Below are 18,885 nucleotides of genomic sequence, written 5' to 3'. Positions count from 1 at the left end.
TCTGATAGTCCTTGGCTTTTCTCTTCCACCCCTCACATCCCTTCAGTGGTCAAGTCCTGTGATTCGCCTTTCTCTTCTTAACACCACACACTTTTAGTCTTACCTCCTTATCTTTTGCCTGAACCGTTATAACGTTCACTAGAGGCCAAAGAAAAGGAAAGTTCAGATGATATGCGTATTTTTCTGGACAGGGACAATGTAAACAATGGAATTTACTGAGTATTTACTATGCATAGCTCTGTTCTAAGCTCATTTCAGTTGTTAACTCATTTAACCCTTAAAACAACCCTATGAGTTAATACCATTTTAAATGAGAAGACTGAGGTACAGAGGAATTAAGTAACTTGCCCAAGATAGACAGTGATAGTGTTTTGTTTTACATCTCAGATGTCTGGCTATAGTCTACATTTTTAACCTACCACTGGTCATTCACCAAATATTGAGCACCTACTATGTGCCAGGTACTGTACTAGGTATTGAGGACTCTGAATAATACATATGCCCATGGAAAGCTTATGGTGTAATGGAGGTCACAGTCATCGAAACAAACAGAAGTTACAACATCACTGACAGGTGCTTCAGTTAAAGAATGTATAGAATGAAGAGGGGAATAAGAAAGGCCCTAGGGAGCTGGGAAAGGCTAAAAGGAAGTGATGCTACTTTAGCTAACACTTGTGCACTGAGTTGCTGTTTGATGGAGTGGGAGTGTATTTATTGAGATGCTTGCAGGGGAACTGACCCACAGGGAAGTCTGCTCCACTCAGGGAATGCCAAGGAGTTGGGTGTGGTTAGAACAGGGAGAGTGCATTTGGAGAGGTGATGGTAACTGGGGAGTAGGTGGAGATGGGTGTGTGTGTGTATCAAACGGCATTTTGGGCCAAAGTGTGAAGGATCCTGTCTCTTTACAGCTACTACATTATTGAAATTATTTTGTGGAGAGCAGAAGAATGGCACGATCAGATTCATGTTTTATGATAAGAGCAAGGGACAGTAGGGAAAACATATTTATCCAACAAATCTTCATTGTGCATGACTGTTATGGTTTGGATGTGCGGTGTCCCCCAAAAGCTCACGTGTGAGACAATGCAAGGAGGTCGGGAGGAGAAATGCTTGGGTTGTAAGAGTCTTAAAGCAAGCAGTGAATTAATCCCCTGATAGGGATTAACTGAATGGTAACTGAAGTGGCTGTGGCGGGTGTGGCTGGAGGAGGTGGGAATTGGGGCGAAGCTTTAGGTATATATTTGTATCTGGAGAGTGGAGTCTGTGAGCTGCCTTCCTCCGCCACCCTCTTCCGCCATGATGTTCAGCCAAACCTTGAGCCTTGGGAATGGAGCTGGCCATCTATGGACTTAGACCTCTGAAACCGTGAGCCTCAAATAATCTTTTCCTCCTCTGTAGTTGTTCTGTTGAGATCCTCTAAGTCACAGCAGCAAAAAAGCTGACCAAAACAATGAGCCTATGCAGAGCATCTAGCTATGACCTCTGATTCCGGGAAGCCTGCAGATGTTCTAAAAGAGGAGAAGGTGTCTATCAAAACCTTAGTTTTCCAGGTCAGTGTTAAGTCCCAAATGAGAAGTCCCCAATGCTCCAAGTGCAGTGAGAATTCAGAGAGATTCCTTCAGGCTGGAGAGGGGTTGGGGAACGCTTTAAGTCAGGGTGGGTCCTGAGTGATTAGTGTGATTTGGAAGGCAGAGATGAGTGGTGGGAAAAACACTGGAGCAAGCAGTGTGTGTGTGTAATGGTGTTGCCTACTTTGACCAGAATGTAAGATGTATGGAAGGGACTTAGTGGGAGCCAAGGGCAGATCTTGATTGACAGGCTAAAGGATGTTTTACAGGCTAAAGATGATTTGGTGGTACATCATGGACATTTTAAAGCTAGGTATTTACAATAATTTATACCGAAAATATTTAAGTGCATTGATAATACTGCCTACTATGAGGCAAGAAAATAAAATGAGGCAATTTAATCAACATTCAGAAAGAATAATATGGATGGTGCACAGATATGACAAGAATCATCAAAGAAATATGCAAATATGTAAAGGTTTTGAGAAATTGAGTCAAGGAGTTTAGGATAACTTAGGAAGGTAGGTACCTTGGTATTAAAGGATAGTGCTTCAGTAGAAAGATTTGTCTGAGATGGGTGTGCTGGTGCATGTCGGTAATTCCAGTGGCTCAGGAGGCTGAGGCAGGAGGATGGCAAGTTCAAAGCCAGCCTCAACAACTTAGCAAGACACTGTCTCAAAATAAAAATAAAAATGGATGTGGCTCAGTGGTTAAGTGCCCCAGGGTTCAATCCCTGGTACCTAAATAAATAAATAAATAAATAAATAAATAAAATTGGCTGGAGAACTGGTGTGAAATGGATTAAATCAGAAAAAGTAGAGACCAGAGCTGGCACAGTAAGGGGAGCTACGTGGATGCATTAGCAGCAAGAGTTTTCTCTTTGAGGAACCTGTACAGTTTTCCCTGCACACATTCTCACATTCACTTGCCTTCTCTTTGGAAATTCATCTGCTTGCTTCCCGTGGAAGTGACATGTTGGTAAATGACTGCCTTTCTGCAAAATAGACATTTCTTGATTTTGGCAGGAGTGTTTTGAAGGTTTGACAAGTGACACATCACAGTTTTATCTCCTCCCCTTAGAATCAATGACACTCTGATTTTACTGAAAAGTTTAATCGAAACGCAATGGTGGAAGCATGAAAATAAAATAAGACTTTCAGAACTTGTTAAGGTCGAGCCTCAGAACTGCATGAAGAACCTTGGACTCTGCTCCAATGAAACAAATCCTCCCCCGTCCCACCCCAGCATCCAACTCTTGTGTAATTTTTGTCTTCCTTTGCAAGTCGACTTTCTTGGAAGCATTGTGGATTTCTTAAGATGCTGCAACCCACATTTGAAATATGCTTCCTGTGAGAAATTATGCATTGAATTATCATGTTTGGGTCAAAGCTTGCCAGTTCAGGAAGGAAACCACCATGCCAACGGATAGGTAGTAAGAGAAAAGGCTTTGGCCCATATCAGGTATTTCCTGCCTCAAGTTCTGCAGAACCCATGATTTGTTTTCCCATCATTTTTTCTTGCACACCCAGAACCTCATCTCTAGGTAACACGTATTCCTTTCTTCATCTCCCTGAGGAGGGAAACACACCTAGGTCAGCTTTCATCCTTGGATGAGTAGGTTTATGCATATTATTGACAGAAAGATTAAATTCCGGTCCAGTATCCTCTGCCACCTCTTATTACCTTTGGTGGCTTGTGTATTTAGTGGTGTTTTCTCTCTCAGTGTTACAGATGAGTCAGAGAATGGGGCCGCAGGGAGAGTTATATGTCATGTAACCTCATTTGAAGTTCCGTCCAACAACTTTTTTCTCTACTTCCCATCTCCCAAACCTCCATATGGTCTGCCCTCTCGAGGAGTTGCTGCCCGAAATAGTTTGCTTCAAAACCACAGGTACATCCAGTTTGGCCCCGACGACCCTCTAGTCTTTCCTTCAGAATCTGCAGTAGACATCTGATGATTTTTTTTTCTTGTGTCAGTGGGGATCAAATTCAGGGCCTGGGGAATGGAAGGCAAGTGCCCTAACCACTGACCGACACCCCTAACCCTTCATGGATTATTATTTTTTTTTTGTCCAAAATTTCTTTCCACTTTTTGGAAACATCCCTCAACTTCTTTGTGTTTTTCCTTTGGGGAATGCCCCTCTCCCTTGGAAGCTGTCAGTCTGGATGTGTGTAGTGAGCAGGTGTGCCCAAGTGGAGCAGGTCAGGTCTGTCTGGGGAACTTGAATCTGGAGGGGAGGGCCACAGGGCTGGAGCTGGGCTGGAGCTGAGCCAAACCCTGCTGCCTGGGCCTTTGGCACTCCCTTTGTTCCTGTCCTTCTCAAGGTCTTTCCGTTGATGCTATGACATTTCCTCCCTGTAAATTAATTTTTTTCCCTGAAGTAAACCAGACCCTGTTGCTGTTGCTTATAACCCAAGAACCCTGAAAAGACCACCTTTGACGACCTTTCTCAATCCTCTTCTAGGCTTCTTATGGGCTTACGGCTCTTTAACGGTGTCTTGGTCCTTCCGGGGTGCTGTAACAGAATGCCATAAATGGGGTGGTTTATAAATAACAGACCCTTATTTCTCACAGTTGTAGAGGCTGGAAGTCCAAGATAAGGGGCTGACAGGTTTGGTGTCTGGCGAGGGTCCTTCTTGCTGGTTCATGGATAGCAGCTTCTAGCTGTGTTCTCATCTGGAGGACGGAGCTAGCTAGTTTCCTGGGGTCGCTTATTTTTATCTTATTTTTCAGCGACACAGATTTATTAGGAAAACAGATGCACATTCATGGGAGAATGTAAGATATCTCAAGGGAGAGAGGTCTTTTGGGGTAAAGTAGAAAATACACATGCAAATGAGAATGCGGGCCCTCTTCAGAGGGAGAGACTTGTTATGGGTGTTAGTATTGCTAGAATGGACTAGGGGAAGCATCCGGGCAGGGTTACACAATTTTGGTTCAATTTCTCTAGCGCTTGCAAATGCAGGGGTCACGGGTGCAGGCTGAGGGTGAGGGCTGAGTTGCTTAGGAATGCTCTTTGGAGTCTCTTTTATAAAGCACTAATCCCATTCATGATGGCTCCACACTCAGGACCCAGTCACCTCTCAGGGGTTCTATCCCTTAAGGCCAGCACACTGGTGATTAGGTTTCAACAGATGAGTTTTGAGGGGATTACAAATATTCAGGCCATAGCAAATAGCTTCACATTTCTATTAGACTGAGAAGACTCAAATCCCAGCCACAGCTTGCAAGTCCCAGACTGATCCGGCCTTGGAGCCTCTGCAGGCCATGCTCCCACCTTCCTACTCCATGTCTCTTGAAGCTCACTCACCTCCTTCCCCTCCCTGGGCCTTCTGTGCTCACTGTGGGGATTTCACACATGCTCCCCTCTGCCTGCAGACTTCTCAAGGGGGCCTTCTCAGGCCCTTCCTAATTCTTGGTCATGTTTATTAGGTTAGGGGCTCTCCTGGTACACACCTGATACTTCCCCACCAAAACACTACCTCAGTTTGTAATTGCAGTTGGTCTTTGTTTGTGTACATGGGTTCCGCATGCATGGACCTAACCAACTGAATTGAAAATATTTGAAAGACAATTTTGTCTGTACTGAATGTGTACAGACTTTATTTCCTTGTCATTATTCCCTAAACAATGCAGTAGAAGAAGTATTTACCTAGCATTTACATTATGTTGGATATGACCATATAGAAATGATTTGAAGTATATGGGAGGATGTGTGTAGTTGTATGGAAATATTGTGCCATTTTATAGAAGGAACTTGGGGGTATCTGCAGGAATTCTGGAACTAATCCCTCGTGGATATTGAGGAATAACTGTGTACATCTATCTATGGATTATTTGATTATTGTTTGTCTCCCTCACTAGGTAAGAAAGTTACAGAAGGTGGGAACTATATTTTTGTCCACAACTGTATTCTGGTATCTTACACAGCACTTGGAGTATGGTAAGAATACAAATATTTTGGTGAAATAAATACATTTTAAAAATGTATTTGAATGTATGTAACTAATTGTTCCCAGATTTTCTTTCTCATGAAGATTTATTTGTAAGAGTCATCTCTTCTCTTTAGAGTTCTGGTTTGTGGTGGGCAGTGATGGGATGGTTAGTCATGGTATTTACTAACTTGCCTCCTCCAGCTCCCCTTTTTCTGACCTCCTATCATAATCTTGCCTAATGTCCATCTTATACCACTTGATAACATTCTCCTACTGAATTAGTATACCCTTGGGATAGGATTATATATCCTTGCAGACTGGGACTAGGGATGAAGGGTAATTACTTTTCTGGTTCTTCTCCTGAGTATCCGGGTGGACTTTAGCTAACTTATTTAATCTCTTTGAACCTTAGTTTCCTCATCTTTAAAATGGGGATAATGTGTTCTACTAAATATTACCTGGTGGTGGTAAAGATTCAGAGAGATAATGACTGTCAAAGCAATTGGAAAAATTGCTCCATGGATATGAAATCTAAGAAATATTTCTCATTATTTTATGACTGTTTGATACATTTTGTAATTTACGGACATTCTCTAAATAGTGTAACACCTTAATCTACCTGTCCTTATTTCATGTTGTAAGTAAAATCTGTAAAATCTGATGTATTATTGATTACCACTAAGTACTTACAGAGGTAAGGCTTGTGTTTTCTTATGTCTTTATTTGACTGAGAGAACTGAAGCTATAGGTTATTCAAGATCACTTCAAGGTCACACTGTCTACAGGTTGGGAGACTGGGATTCAAATCCAGGTCATTGACTCCAAGGCCAGTAGTCTTCATCTCGGCCCACATGGCCTCCTTCCCTGCCCATCCCTTCAGTGATCTACCAAAACATTTTTTACTTAGTGCCTCCATGACCGAGGCACTGTGTTGGTCAATTTTCTTCCTTCCCTTCCTTTAACGTTTATATAATCAACCTCTTTTCACAGATGATGAGGAAACGGAAGTTTAGGGAGGTAACCTACACTTCTGCTTCCTGGTAGGATATAGAAAGCAACAATAGGCCATCTCCATTCTACTGGGATAATAGTGGGATAATAGAATAATGCTGGATACCTTGTAACAAGGGAAGATCCGAAGACAAGGAGAGCTGGAGAGCTGTGTGAGCCACAAGTGCAGACAGCTGAACCGGAGATGCAGCCAGCAGACCTGTATCTCGTTTTCTGTCCCAGCGAGTTTGCCTCTTCTGAGCTTGGGTGTGGGCTTGACCTTGGTAAGCAGAGACCCCCCTGAGAGGAAGAGGAAACAGGTTGCATCTGTCTTGCCTGGCTGGTGAGACAGAGAAGGAACCAGAGGAGTCCCAAAGGCAAGGCTGGTTTTCCCCAGCCAACATTTGCAGAGCTCTGGGGCTTCTAGGGAGTCTCAATAACCTGGGAACTAATGCTCACTAAATCTGAGTCTGAGATGCCTGCATCAGTTTAGTTTAAAGCTCCTTTCCTGGGGCAGTCAGGCTTAAAGGACCATTTGCCCCCGCCCCCCTTTTTCCTTTGGGCATTGACCTTCCCCTGCACCAATTGTTTCTGGGTTTACCGCTTTTCTCAGACATTGGCGCCCCCTGCTGTCACAGATCAGCATTGCAAGCACTTGGCGCCTGCCTTTAACATTGTCCTTCCCAAAATGCCGGTGTGAAATCCCATCTCACTGATCTCAGGTACTTGATGTCGACTGCCTAGACTGTAGATGCCTGCAGCTGCAAGGTCCTCATCTGCAAAGTGGAGTCAGTGGTGCCTACTGCAGAGTCTTTTTTTGGTAAATGAATCAGTAGCAAAGTGCTTAACATTGCCTGCCCTATAGTGAGTGCTCTGTAAGAAGCAAGAATGCTAGTGGTTATTGTTGCTGTAAAAGCTGCTCCCCATCTTCCTCAAGCTCCTCAAAGCAGGCAACACTGGATGCCCCTCGGTCACAGTGAGAGCTGGTTCTGACTAGGGTGTTCCAGAGTGTTCAGATGTTCTGTTTTCCCCACGCAGCGGGACACGAGGGGCAGGAACCTGATGCTCAAAGCATCAGGAAGAGGAAGGGCTGCACTGGGAGAGGGCTTCTGTCCTCTGTTGGTCAACAGGTTAGCACTGGATGCTGGCAACCCTCTGGCCAGAGGGAGCTGAGCTGTCTTTCTACTTCAGTTACTGAAACTGTCTCTGGAAGAAGATTGCATGCAAAAGCTGCATCTTGTTCTGCTTAGAAGATGAACTCTCTAAGTCTCTCTTAGATGGTGATGCTCTGAATTAATGGGGCTAATGGGCAACAGGCACTAGATAATGCAAAACAGTTCCTGACTTGGCAAAATCATGCTTTTCAGCCTGGTCTGTGCTGCTCTTCTGAGGTGGGTGCTGGTGGTAGAAAGTTGTCTGGAGGCCTCTTGCTGCCAGCCTCCTAGGAAGAGACAGTCTGGCCCTGGGCCTCAGTCACCCAGCTCCATGGGGTGCTCAGCCCTTTGGAGCCTGAAGCTTCGGCTCCGGATCCCACTGTTTCCTGTTTTCCAGTTTCCCTAGCTCTCAACTTCCTGTTACCAGCACCCTAGCATCCTTCATCACATGGAACTTTCTTTCCTGGCAACAAAGAAGACTCCCGCCACTCTCTATTTTGAAAGCACACATGGTTTCTAGGGCACCTCTCTGTATTTGCATGAATCTTGGCCCTTCTTCCCCTGTGGGTGCTGCCCAGAACCCTCTGTCCCCCAGTGTGCCTTACCTCTGTTCAGATTTGAGTGGATGCAGCTGGCTGCCAAGTCCCTGGGCCACTCTCCTAGGATCCCAAGCTCTGCCTGCCAGGCAGGGGTGCAGCCAGCAGCAGCTATGGTGATGGGTCAGAGCCTGAGGCTTTCCAGATGACTTGTGCGTTCCTGGGTCCCACAGCATCCCACAGACTCTAAGCAACCCTTTATCTTCTGTCACCATCGGCATTATGATTTGGTTTGTGACTTTTCTTTTCTACCTGTTCTGAGGTTGCCCTGTAGGTGGATTGAAGTTTGGGTTTTGTGACTTTCTTTTGTTGTACGGTTGCCAGATAAAATGCAAAATGTCCAGTTAAATTTGAACTTCAGATAGACAAGGAATCTGTTGTATTACATGAAACATACTATCCTAAAAACTTATTTTTTAATCTGAAATTCAGATTAAATATAATTCAGATTTTATAGCACCCAGTGGGATCCTATATTTTTAGTCACCAGATCTAGCAAACTTGATCTGGCCTGACCCCTCAGAGGGGCCCTGCCTGAGCTCAGGGACTTTCTGGAGCCAGCTGCTGGTCTGAAAGCAGGGACTTTGCCCTTCCCTTTATGAGCATTGTAATCAATGATTTCATCGGATTCGGAGCCCCTTGAAGGTAGCACCATGTCCCCTCCCACCGCCATAATGCAGATGTTCTGGTATGACCTGCTGCGTGTGCAGAGTCTCAGCTAGGGCCCAAGGGGCTCGGTGCACTAACAGTTTGGGTCCCATTGGGCTGAAACCACACATGTCCTGGGGTATCTGCTGGCTCCAGGGACCAAACTTCCTGAAATGACAATGGGCTGACGAGGGGCAGGGAACCTGGATAGAAAACCCTCTGGTCACAGTTCTGGTGATAGCGACAGGACAAGGGGATTTGCCCCGAGCTATGCAGGCTTCTTCTGGGTGCTTCCTGTCATTTTGCCAGACCAGACCTGCAGCTACCTTTTATGCAAGTATGTGGTGCAGGATAAGGAGTGCTCCTGGACTCTGCTCTCTCTGGTCTTGGTGGCCTTTCAATTTCTAATCTTGTGTTTCATCTCAGAACAAGGGGTCAGCTCCTCTTTTATAGAAGAAGGAATGGTTTTGACTAGTCAGAAGGCTAATTAAGGGACCATAATAGACCTTTTGGCTCTTAGTCCAGTGCTCAGCCTGTCTTTCTGGGCTCAGAGGCGGAGACCTGAGGCAGGGAGGAGATTTACCAAAGCTTTGAGCTCTGGTAGCAGCAGTGAATTATGGCTTCTGTTCTCAGCAGAGATGACAGAAAGTGTCAAAGCCAAATATTCACTGGAGGCAAAGTCTGAACACTTCAAATAAGATTTAGTGAATCATCCTGTTGAGGGGAACTCAGAACTCAGAAATCCCTGCAGGTTATGGGCTGATGGCCTAGCTAATCTCAAGAAGATGGACAGGGGCACCTTCTGGTATTTATGTTTTGAAATTTCCCCTTTTCTTCCGCCATTAAGAAAAAATAAATTTTATCCTTGGGCCACAAAGCTCAAGAGAGTTTGGAATCCTGTGATCACTGACTCATAAGCCCAAAGCTTTGAAGGATTCAAAGGACCCCCATTGCCTCTATTCCTTGCCCTTAGCTCTCCTCTCATTTGGGGGAACCTGTGCCAATGTGCAGATCACAGCGGAGCATTTAGAGGTACAGAGGTCACCCTGGCTCCCCCTTCCTCCAAGGGGCCCTCCGGAAAGGGCATCTCTTTCTGCCAAAGTGTAGCCTTTTCTCTGTGAGCCCGGGTGCTCTTTCATACCTGGCCCCTCCCCACCGCTGTTATGGCCACCCTTTTGCTACATTTTAAATCCCCCGAGTGCCCCTTGGAATCCTGTGTTGGGACTTGTCTGCTTTCTCCTGACAGCCGGAGAGGTACTTCTGCTGGCTGGTATTTCTAAACTTCAGCCCTTCCCCTGGGCTCTTCTCCTCTTTCCCCCACCCCTTGCCCACCTGGCCGCTCTTAGGGGGTGATGAATGGCGAAGTCTCTCCTGACATTGCTATGGGGAGAAAGTGAAATGCTGAATGAAAGTGAGAGGGGCCTGGGCCTGGGGCTGGGGCTGGGTGGGCTTGTCTCTCTGGAGGTCCTTTGTAATCCCTTGAATTTCAAGCACCAATCTTTTGTGGTCAACAAAGTACGTTTTAACATTTTTTTAATTAAAAAGAAAGTTTTAGAAAGTTTAGAAACTCCTCTAAACTTAAATAATTTTTTAATGCATTTAAAATGATTTTTTAAATGCATTGCTGTTTTGACAAAAGAATAGTTTATTCATAAACAAGACACAAAAATAACTTACTATTATACCGATTATATTAAAATAAAAAAATTCTGTTTATTGGACATCTTTTTTTTTAATTGTTGGTTGTTCAAAACATTACATAGTTCTTGACATATCATATTTCACATTTTGATTCAAGTGGGTTATGAACTCACATTTTTACCCCATATACAGATTGCAGAATCACATCAGTTACACTTCCATTGATTTACATATTGCCATACTAGTGTCTGTTGTATTCTGCTGACATCTTAAAGACAAGTTGCATACTGGGAGAAGATATTTGGGATGCATGTGACTTGCAAAAGATCAGTTCATCTTTACACCTAATTTGACAAAAAGAGATGACAAGAATAAGGCTTCACAGAAAAGGAAAGACATGAGAATAAACACAGAGAGGTATTCAGCCTCATTTTATTAAGGGAGAATAATCAATGAATAACAGTGAATCCACATATATTTGTTCAATTGGCAAATATTAATTTGTCTATTCATATAGGGAGTTGAAAAAGATGTGGATGTTCATTTATTATCTGATGGAAATTTGCGGGGCCTGACTTTGCATTGGATACTCTCCGGGTACTCAGAATGTCAAAGTTAACAAAGAAGACAAAAAATGGCAGGTTCTTGTGGTGGCTGACATTCTTCTGGGAGGATATGGATAATATGCAGTGAATGTGATTATTAAGTAAATGACACAGTGTGCTAGAAAGGACAACACAGAGGAGGATAAGGACAATCGGGAGCAATGGTGGGATAATTTCCAATTTGAATGGAATAGTCAAGGTACATCGCATTGAGAAGGTAACCTGTGAGAGAGAATTGAAGGACACCAAGGGGTCCAAATACCTGGAGGAAGAACATTTTAGGCAGAGAGGAAAACCAGCTCGAGAGCCCTGAGGTGAGAGCTCAACTGGATTTCTTACCCCTTGTTGATGGGAATGTAACATAATATAACCCTTTTGCAAAACGATTGGGCAATATCTTATAAATCTGAACAGCAATTCTCTTCTTAAGCACATACCCTAAACACACTGTTTTGACTGTATTAGGGGAAATGTACTCGAGCGTTTAAAGCAGTGATGTTCATAATAAATAGATAACAAAAAAAGAATTAAATAACTCAAAAGTCCAGGCATAAATCATATTGTTTGGGCATGTTCTAATTAGCTGTTGTTGCATAAAAATCCCAAAATATAGTGGCTTAAATCAACCATCATTTATTATCTTTCAAAGTTTCTTTGGATCAGAAATTTAGAAGGAAGTCTCTCCATTTGGGGACTTAAATGGTAAGACTTGAAGATTGGAGGTGGCTCAAAAGCTGGGATCTAGAATTATCTGGGGGCTATCAGCAGTCACATGTTTTGTGGTTGTTGCTGCAGCCTTTTGGCTAGGATCTCAACGGGGCTGTTGGGCAGAGTACCTGCATGTGGCTTCTTGCTGTGGTTTAGACCTGGAATGTTGCCCAAAGACTCACATGTGGAAGCCCCACCTCTGAACACCCGGAAACAGTGTTCAGAGGTGGGGCTCTTGGGACTCTTGAATCATGGGCTCTGGCCTTATCAATGGATTAATCCATTGAGGGATTCATGATTGAATGGACTATTGGGAGGTGCAAAATTATTAGGAGGTGGTTGAGGGAGAGGGTCCTTGGGGGAAGGTCCTTGGGGACTGAATCTTGTCCCTGGCCCCTTCCTCTCTCTCTGCTTCCTGGCTGCTACTAAGTGAGTGGTCTTCTCCACCACACGTTCCTACCTACCACCATGAGGTTCCGCCTTGCCTCAGGCCTCAATCAATGGAGACAGCTGGTCATGAATGGAAATCTCTGGAGCTAAACCTCTGGGCCAAAATAAATCTTTCCTCTTCTAAGTTGTTTTTCTTGGGTATTTGTCACAGCAACAAAAAGCTGACTAACTCAGGCCCATGTGATCTTTCCATATAGGATAGTTTGGACTTTCTTTTAGGACGGTGGCTCAGTTCCAAGAGCACGTGACCTGCAGGAGCAAGGCAGCTGTGTGTGAACTACTTATTATCTAACTTTGGAAATCACAGTGTCACTTTTGTCTTACTGTGTTGGCCAGGGAAGGCACAATGTTTCAACTAGATTCAAAAGGAGAGAACAGAGATATCAGCACTCAATGGGAAAAATATTAGAAAAAAACATGATGGTTGAGTAATGTGACTATTTTTGAAAAATACACCCTGCCACAGTCCACTCTCTAGCTACAATTCACATCCCTCCCAAATGCAAAATATACTCATCCCTCTCCGTAGACTCCCAAGACTTATCTTATTATGGTGTTAGCTTGAAGTCTAGGTCTGGTAATTTAAATTAGGTCCACATGTGAATGAGGCTACTCAGGTGTGGCCCTCAAGGAAACCTTAAATAGGTTTTTCTTGATTTGAAAAACTATAAGCGAAGGACATAGCCTGTGTACAAGGGTGGGTTAGGCATACAGACCCTTCAGTTTATAAAGAGTAAAATAGGGCACACTGGTACACAGAAACTCTGAAATCTCTCTGGGCTCAGTCAGTTATGATTAGATTTGCTTCTCTCTGGAAGTTGCTGTGTGCCTCTGGGTTCTCCTCTCTCAGCTCTTGGGCTCTTGATTTTGATTTCTGAGTCACTCTTCTTTTTATATATACAACAGCTTATGTTTCCAGCTGAGTGATTTTCCAAGTCTACTGTCTGCTTGTTAAGGTTTTGGGACCCGAAGTTTTCTTAATTTTGTACTGTCGGTCTCCTCTAATCTGAAATGGAATAATTGTTTTAAAACTTTGCTGGCTTTTAATGTCTAGATTTAGAATTCACTCCACAAATCGAAATTTATATTCACAATGATCTTTGACATATGATCTTCTCCACCTTGGACTCCCAGTTATGCTGTTTTAGGAAAATGACCTAAATATTTTAAGAAGTTTAGTTTTTACAAGAGAGGACTTGAAAGACAGGCTCTTCACATGCTTACAAGGGAGGAAGCACTTTGGAAGGGCAGAGTTAGAGGACTTCTGAAAATTGCTTCCTCTATGAAAGAAACTGGAACACTGGCAGGAGTATTCTAATTAATTTTTTTTCAAAACTGTGGAAATTAATCAAAGACATAACAATTTGGGGAGTGTTTATTCAAGAAAAATAACTGAACTGGCAAGAAAAGCAAGATTTGTGATGTTTTAATTTGCCCTATTCCCATTCCTCTTGCACCAGTAGAGGTAGTCTTGAAAAACAATAGCATTGAAATAATGGTCTTTGTGAAAACCAGCAGTCTAGCAATTACTGGAGGGGGCACAATTGTCTTGGGGGACCCAGGAAGTCCTAACCTCAGATAATTGTTACTATTTGACCTCCCTGAAAAAGCTCCATTCACAGGGCTTATCTTTATCTACCTGACTCAGAGTTCACTCAGGGAAGCCCCATTCCTAGGGTATTTTTCAAAAACAATCCACTGCTATTGTTCAACATCAAGTTGCTTGAGACACTGACCCCACTTGGGGGCAAGGGTCAGACCAAAAAACTTAAAAGAAAAATCTGAGGTATGGGATGTTCATGGGGGTTTTATAAAGCTTCACGATATTCCTGTGAATCTAGAAGGCCAAACGCGTGTGTGGGCATATGTATATGCCCAGAAAAATTTTGAGAAGGCCCTAATCTCTCACTTGTGATTGGTGCTGAAGCTCTGCACATTAGGAAATAAAAGTTAAGGCAGAGTTGTACACTTCTGGCAAATTGAAGATGCATCCTAATACACACAGAGTGCGAGCATGGTAACGGATTGGAGACTAATTGCTTCAAGGTATGTAAGGAATTCTCTGTCCAAATACTAGCTAGTCACTTAAGCTAACCAAGTAGTGACTTCAATGGTTGCATATATCAAAGATTACAGACTCTATGGAATTATTCTAGGAAACAAACATTTGTTCATTAATCAAATAACAGTAGCAATATCAACAAACAGAGTGGATGGAAGAACATGATTTTTGGACACATTATATTGTTTAGAATATTCAATTTTCAACCAAAAATTAGGAAAAAAGAAGAATAAAAGAGAAGAATGAAAGAAATGTGATATTATGGGAAAAATCAGATAAAGGAATTCTCCCAGAAGAAATCCCACTTACTGGATTTATTAAACAACAAATTTAAATTAGCTTTTATAGACCTGTTCAAAGAACTGAAAAAAAAAAAACAACAAAAACTATGCCTAAAGAATTAAGAGAAAATATAGCAATATTGTCTCAACAGAGAGTATCAATAAGAGACAGAAATTATAAAAAGGAACCAAATAGGAATAAATCCTAGAGTTGAAAAGTATAATAATTAATATGAAAAGTCACTAGAGAGACTCAAAGTAGATTTGAGTTGGTAAAAGAAAGAATCAGCAAACTTAAAGATAGGTCAATGGAGATTATTCAGTCTGAGGAACAGAAGGAAAGAAAAAAATGAGCAGAATCAGAGATTTGTGTGTCTCCATCAAGTGTACCAACATATGAATATGGGAAGAAAGAAACGAGTAGAAAAATGTTTGAAAAAGTAATGAATGAAAACGTCTAAAAGTTTATGAAAAATGTTAATTTGCTCATTCAAGAAACTCTACAAACTTCTGGTAGGATAAATTCAAAGATATCTAAGCACATCACAAACAAGATACTGGAAGTCAAAGATAAAGACAGAATATTGAAAGTACCAACAGAAAAACAACTTGTAATACATAATAGTTAAGATTAACATGAGGGCCATCTCCGGGCGCCCAGCTGGGGGGTGCTGGGTGTGGGGCGGCTCCGGGGCGGGGATGGCGGCGGCCACGTTTGCAGAGCGCTGTGAGATGGGCCGGCTTCCAAGGCAGCCGGGAGGACACTTAATACAGCTGCTCAGAAGCACCAACAGAAGCTCAGATGTGGGCACCCCAGCCAGCAGCAGAGAGGGGTGCAGGGAAGCTACAGAGAAGCCACTTCTGATGCCCCAAGGAGCAAGCCAACCCCTTCCAGACTCCAGGAACACCACAAAGCAATATGAAACCTGTTCATGAGAGGAGTCAGGAATGCCTTCCACCAAAGAAACGAGGCCTCCCCGTGACCAGCGAGGATATGGGGAGAACGACCAGCTGCTCCACAAACCACACACCCTCTAGTGATGCTTCTGAATGGTCCCGAGGGGTTGTGGTGGCTGGGCAGAGCCAGGCTGGAGCCAGAGTCAGCCTGGGGGGTGATGGAGCTGAGGCCATCACTGGTCTGACGGTGGACCAGGATGGCATGCTGTATAAGGTGGCTGTGCCACCTGCCACCTTCTCACCGACTGGCCTCCCATCTGTGGTGAACATGAGCCCCTTGCCCCCCACGATTAATGTAGCGTCTTCACTGATTCAGCATCCAGGAATCCACTATCCCCCAATCCACTCTGCTCAGCTCCCATCCACCTCACTGCAGTTTATCGGGTCTCCTTATAGCCTTCCCTATGCTGTGCCACCTAATTTCCTACCGAGTCCCCTCCTTTCTCCTTCTGCCAGTCTTACCACCTCTCACCTTCCACACTTTGTGCCATAGGCCTCACTCCTGGCAGAAGAAGCCACCCCTCCCCCACAGGCTTCATCCCCGGCCCACTCGTTTAACAAAGCCCCCTCTGCAACCTCTCTGTCTGGGCAATTGCCACATCACTCGAGTACTCAGCCACTGGACCTGGCTCCAGGACGGATGCCCATTTATTACCAGATGTCTAGACTACCTGCTGGCCATCCCTTGCATGAAAACCCTCCAGCAGGCACGAGCCCAGTTCTTACCCCTCAGGAGGGCCAGTCTGCTCTGGAAGCAGCTGCTGCCAATGGAGGACAGAGACAGCGAGAGCGAAATTAGTCAGACGGGAAAGTGAAGCCTTGACTCTCCCAGCAGTAAGGGTGAAGGCCAAGGATTGGTGCCCGTGGTAGAATGTGTGGTGGATGGACAGTTGTTTTCAGGTTCTCAGACTCCGCAGGTGGAGGTGGCAGTGCCGGCACACCGAGGGACCCCAGACAGGGACCTTGAAGTCCAGCGGGTGGTTGGCGCTTTAGCTTCTCAGGACTATCGTGTGGTGGCAGCTCAGAGGAAGGATGAACCCAGCCCCCTCAACCTGTCCCATCATACCCCCAACCATCAGGCTGAAGGACGAGGGTCAGCCAGGAACCCTGCAGAACTGGCAGAGAAAAACCAGTCCCGTGGGTTCTACCCTCAGTCCCATCAGGAACCGGTGAAACATAGACCTTTACCCAAAGCAATGGTTGTAGCCAATGGCAACCTGGCGCCCACTGGAACTGACCCAGGCCTGCTGCCTGTGGGCTCGGAGATCCTGGTGGCATCAAGTCTGGACGTGCAGACCAGAGCCACCTTCCCAGACAAGGAGCCAACGCCACCCCCTATTACCTCCTCCCACTTGCCCTCCCATTTCATGAAAGGCGCCATCATCCAGCTGGCTACAGGGGAGCTGAAGCGGGTGGAGGACCTCCAGACCCAAGATTTTGTGCGCAGTGCCGAGTGAGTGGGGGGCTGAAGATTGACTCTAGCACGGTTGTGGACATTCAGGAGAGCCAGTGGCCTGGATTTGTCATGCTACATTTTGTGGTTGGCGAGCAGCAGAGCAAAGTGAGCATCGAGGTGCCCCCTGAACACCCCTTCTTTGTGTATGGCCAGGGTTGGTTCTCCTGCAGCCCTGGGCGGACTGCACAACTCTTCTCTTTGCCCTGTCATTGGCTACAGGTGGGAGATGTCTGCATCTCTATCAGTTTACAGAGCTTGAACAGTAACTCAATTTCTCAGGCCAGCTGTGCTCCCCCAGGCCAGCTGGGTCCACCCCAAGAAAGGCCTGAGAGGACAGTCTTGGGACCCAGAGACCTATGTGATAGTGAGGGGAAGAACCAGCCTACAGGAGAGGGCTCCCATGCAGTAGAGCCCTCCCAGTCTGAGCCTGGTGCTCAGACCTGCTGGCCAGCCCCGAACTTCCAAAGATACAGCATGCAAGGGGAGGAGGCACGGGCTGCTCTGCTCCGTCCCTCTTTTATTCCACAGGAGGTAAAGCTGTCCATTGAAGGGCGCTCTAATGCAGGAAACTGAACCTCTTTCCCAGACCAGGACTGGGACTTTAACCCCAGAGGTGAACCTCAAGATGAGCAGCCAGAGGATTTGCACATGCCGAGCAGGGAATGGCTCTCTTGGCAGTGAGATTTTGGGGGTAAGGGGAAGTGTGAAGGCAGCCTCCAGAGGCAGGATATGCTGCTCATTACCCGTTGGCATTCTTTCAGGATAGCCCCAGGGGGTACTATGATGGGGAGCAGCAGGCCTGGGGCAAGGAAGGAAGGGGGTGCACACAGGATAAGAAACATTCCAAAGTCAGGGCCTCCCTGTTCTTTTCTCCCCACTCCTAGCTCCTGCAAGGGAAAGTACAGGCTTTGGGAGCAGGTGGCAGAGGGAGGGAGCAAAGAAAGAGCCAAAAATGATGATCCACAGCTTATAGTAGCAGTAAAACTGTCTGAAGTTTTTTTTTTCTTTTTTAGTGGGAGGGCAGGAGGCCCCATGGTTGGAAATAAGAGGGTTCCCACCCAGAACCCATCTTGTGAGAGATGTGCACTTTAAAGGGTGATTTTGTTACAGATGTCTATGGCTGGGTTTGTGGGGGAGGAACACTCTCATCTACAGGACTCTGCTTGATCCTCTGCTTCAGCCCTTTTCCCATGTCTCCTCACTATCCCTCCTACAAGGCTTCTAGCAGTTTAGGGGCCAGGGGAGAGCGGACCCTACAGGGTTTGGAGTAAAGTACTGCCTTGCCACGACCCACCCGGGGAACTTCAGGAGAAGGACCTGACAACCAGATGATGCAGCTCTAGGCAGGGCTTCTGGAAAGGTAGCTGACTTAACAAAGCACCCCTTATTCAATATGCCAGACTTGCTTTGAGATTTCATTGAGTCTCTAGTTGGTATTGGTAACTTTGGGAAGAACCAGTGAACCCTTTTCCCCAGGCACCCCTCTGTTGTCTATGTTGTGCCTAAGTGCCTGCGCTGACCCCACCTTTTTGCTGCCCTAATCTCTGCATGGTGTCTTGACCTGGACCTCATTTGTAGCTGCATTGCCTTTCCTCTTCTGCAAAATTGGCTTTGTCCAGTCTAACCAATCCTCTAGTTTTTGGTGTGTAGGGGTCTCTGGTTTCCCTATGAGCTATAATCTTTGTTTTTAAAAACTCAAAATCATGTCCCTTCCTCTCCCACTGCCAGACAGTGTAGTGGGAACCATGCCTTGGGCCAGGGAAAAGGTGCCTGGCTGGGCAATTCCCATTATGATATTTTTACATGGCCCCCTCCTATCTTTTCCCACTGCCT

The 18,885-nt window shown here is 45.1% G+C and overlaps 1 pseudogene across 1 annotated transcript; it reads left to right on the top strand.

Annotated features, from left to right (window-relative positions):
- The first annotated feature begins 15,365 nt into the window (after nt 1-15,365).
- On the top strand, nt 15,366-17,625 carry LOC308655454 (ataxin-1-like; annotated as a pseudogene). The gene has a single exon. The product of its transcript is annotated as an ataxin-1-like (transcript).
- Nucleotides 17,626-18,885: the final 1,260 nt, after the last annotated feature.

This window comes from Spermophilus citellus, assembly GCF_964194105.1.
Source record: "Spermophilus citellus genome assembly, chromosome: 9".
In the NCBI taxonomy this organism is placed as follows: domain Eukaryota; kingdom Metazoa; phylum Chordata; class Mammalia; order Rodentia; family Sciuridae; genus Spermophilus; species Spermophilus citellus.
This window is presented reverse-complemented; position numbering and strand designations above follow the sequence as displayed.